The following is a 3,552-nucleotide window of genomic DNA, read 5'->3' on the forward strand; positions in this document are numbered from 1 at the left end:
AATGTAAACTCTCAGTATCTTGTGGATTTATTCTTCTCAGTTTCTGAATTTTTAAACATAATTTCACAGTGAATTTGTTGAGTGAACCTTATTTAAGGTTGATTTTTTGGGGGGTCTTTCTCTTTGTTATTACCAAATGCCATTATGTTTAATTTAGTGATATTATTTGCTTTATATTCAATAAGTCTATTTGATTTTTCTCTTTTGTTCCTTTCTTAAATTCTATTATACTCATGAAACATTATTTTCAGTATTCCATTCTTATTCTCTCTTAACTTTCATGCATATAGTTTTACTCTTTATTTAGTGGGTAACTTAAGCTTTTATTCTGAGCTTATTGCAATTTATTGATTTTATTATATGTGCTAGACAATTTTTATCATTTTAACTCTTTTCTGTTTCTTTGATTTTTAGTTTTTAATTTTTTTTCTATTTTGTCAAGCTTCTTCCTATTCCTCTTTTGATCTTTCCCCCCTACTTTACATAAATGCATTAGTTTTTGTATTTGCTTCTATTATTTTATTAGTTGTACATTTTTTGTTTTATTTGTTCATCTAGAAATAACAGTATTGATCTTTGTTTTTTAAATAAAATTTAAGAAATATTCTTAAATTGTTTAAATTTAAGAAATAAATTACTGAAAACAAGTATTGAGTACTTATTAAGTTCTTAATTTTTTCTTCTCCTGAGTACTTTTCTTTGAACATTTTGTTTAGCAAGCCACAACAAAATCTATAAAGCACTCAGTAGCAGAAAAAGAAAGTATCTGGAAGCTGAACTTCCTCATCTGGAGTCTTCCTCCCTTTCTTTCCCATATTCGCCATGAAGGGATTCCATAGGGTAGGTTTGAAGAATGAAGTCTAAAACTATTTTGATTGTATTTTTCTTTTTCCCTTTCCTGTCACCAGGAATTGAACAATGTTGTTGCATTCTGTACCCCAGATGCAGCCACTGTTCAGATGAAGGTGATGAGAAGTTCTGATTTCAGAAGTTGCTTTCCTCCTTCCTGCCTGCAGTGTTTTGCAGCTAAAGCAATGTAGTGCAGACTTTAATTTTCATGTTAATAAGATTAGATTATGGATTAATAAAGCCACAGGCAACCAAAATTACTTAATGTTTTCCAAAAAATCTTACATATTTACTCAAATTGTTTTACTACTTCAGGTAATAAAGCTTAATGTGTCAATTGATTGCTTTTATAACTTCTTTACTATCAATTAAACAATCTTTAAAACATATACTAGGTTGCTAATTTCATTAATAATTTATTAACATTTTTGGACAGGGTTTTTTTTTTCTTCTTATGAGGCACTTTAGCAAATGTTGAAGGCAGTTTTGAAATACTGTTTGCCTTCCTATGTGAGACCTTTGGCAGGATCTAGGAACCCAATTAATACAAGTTCTGATTAGTAAGAGTAAAGAAGAACACTTTTATTAATTCACATGTATACTCAAAACCTCACCAAAAAACAAAGTCTGAGAAATGACCAAAGCCTGTTGCTTTAATATTTTTTGAATAAAGAGCAATACATTTGTGAAGGAGTTCCAGGACAGAAGGATCTCTGGGCTGGGATAGTAGATTGTGGTATGTTAGGAAGAGACACATGTCTGGGGATGTGGAAGCTAGTGGAAGACAAATGTTATTTCAGAGTATACTTATTCAAGTCCACTGCAGCCCCAGTGCAACCCCTTTGTGATGATGGACATATTCTAGCCTTGGTATGGAAAAGATAGCCACATCAAAGAGTCTTCATGCCTTGCTGTGTGTGGAGAAAATAGGCCACATGCTGCTTTTGGAAGCTACAGATCCTCATGTAATTTTAGCTTGAAATATTCAATGTCCCAATCCAACACATATTGTCATAACTCCTTCACCCTGTGTTTCAGGGTCAGAATACTGGATCTACTTCTGTTACACCATTCTTCCACTGGAGAAGCTCTAAGAGGAGACAATCACTGGCAAACATTTCATGAGATTTTTTTTTCCTGAATCAGCAAGTATTTCAATGGTAAATCAAAAACAGATAACTGTTGGTGGGTAGTACAGTTATTTACAAAATATTTTCACTGACCTGTCCATTTACATTAGAATTCCTTGTCCAGTGTGTCCTGGTTTGTGGTGTGAATCAATGTGTTGCCACTGCTATCACAATGAGTTGACTCTGGGTTGCACCATAGCCTCTGCAGAGACCTGGAGCCTCCGAGCTCTTTACTGCTGGATTTCAGGCTACAGACAGCTGAATGGCAGTGACAGAAGAAAACCTCTGTATGGACTCTTCCTGGGAAGAATTGATAATTTGCAGCAGCTGGGCAATGTTCCTCATTAACATCTATGTCAGTATAGTCATGACATGATTTCCCTGTGCTCTTTGGTCTGTCTAGTGGGCCCCTAGGCAAGGTGCCCCTGCCCATCAAGATGTGGTACCAGGCATTCAGCTATAATCATGATTCTGCACCCATGACTCCTCCATTGGACAAGGGCAGAATCCCTTGGCAGTGAGTGATTCCAAAGCTCAAGTATCAGGGACTGAGAGGCCAGGGTTTTCCCTTTGCCAAGACCCCATCAGTGGCTACTTGTGGTGAAGGCTAAAGCTACCCATGTCATCATGAATTCTCTGATCACAAAACAGACCTTGGAGAGCATCCAGCATTTTGAATAACAGGCAGGGCTGAGGGATGCTCGCTACACACCTTATAAGTGCCTCACTACCGAGGAGATCAAGTGCCTCTGACTGACAGAAGTGATCCATAAATTAAAATAGCAGAGAGGAGAGACAACAAAAGAAGAGAAGCAACCTGCATCAGCCCCATCCACCCAAAGCAGCACACTTACTCTTCTCCTAAGCAGAAACTTAGAGGCTGAATTATCTCGGGTTCCTCCACTGCATTACCTGGTCCAAATCCTAGCATCATGGATCCTGGAAGTGGGGATAAGGACAGAAACTTGTCAGATAAATTGAGCTTGTTTGGACCAAGACCCCACCCAAAGTCTGATTCTAGAGGTTTTAATATCTAGGCCTACATAGGAGCCTAGAAGCCAACTCCTGTGGATCTGATCTGTGCCCAGGCCTCCAGAATGGCTGAAGATCCAGCAGCCTTCAGGCCACCCAAGATAGATGTCCCAGTGATAGAACAGAAGGAACAACCACTTAGAAATGGTAATCCCAAACCCTGGGACTTGAACACGCTCACACTCACTGGCATTAAGAATGCTTTCTATCAGAGGGACTATTACCTTGGCTCTGACATAGAAATTATATGTTTTTCACAAAGCCTATTAAACTGAGTCTAGAGTTGGAGACATATCTGATTTTTGAGCAACATTAGGGTAAAGCTTCCCTTTGTATGGAAGAAACTATTCTGTACCACTCTAAAGTTAGACTGAAAAAATGTCAGCAGTTATATTTGGGAAACCCCACGACTTATTATTATTGTCATTTATCCTAGAAAAGAACTTTAATTCTTGTGTACTAGGTAAATAATGTTTTTTCTAAACCCTATACTTCTTGATTCTTTTACCATAACCAATGTGAGCATTGACAAATCATGGCT

General features: G+C 37.2%; 1 pseudogene; it reads left to right on the top strand.

Moving 5' to 3' along the window:
• The first annotated feature begins 2,606 nt into the window (after positions 1–2,606).
• On the top strand, positions 2,607–3,286 carry LOC109677613 (putative monooxygenase p33MONOX pseudogene; annotated as a pseudogene).
• The last annotated feature ends 266 nt before the right edge of the window (positions 3,287–3,552 follow it).

Source organism: Castor canadensis, chromosome 3 (assembly GCF_047511655.1).
Source record: "Castor canadensis chromosome 3, mCasCan1.hap1v2, whole genome shotgun sequence".
In the NCBI taxonomy this organism is placed as follows: domain Eukaryota; kingdom Metazoa; phylum Chordata; class Mammalia; order Rodentia; family Castoridae; genus Castor; species Castor canadensis.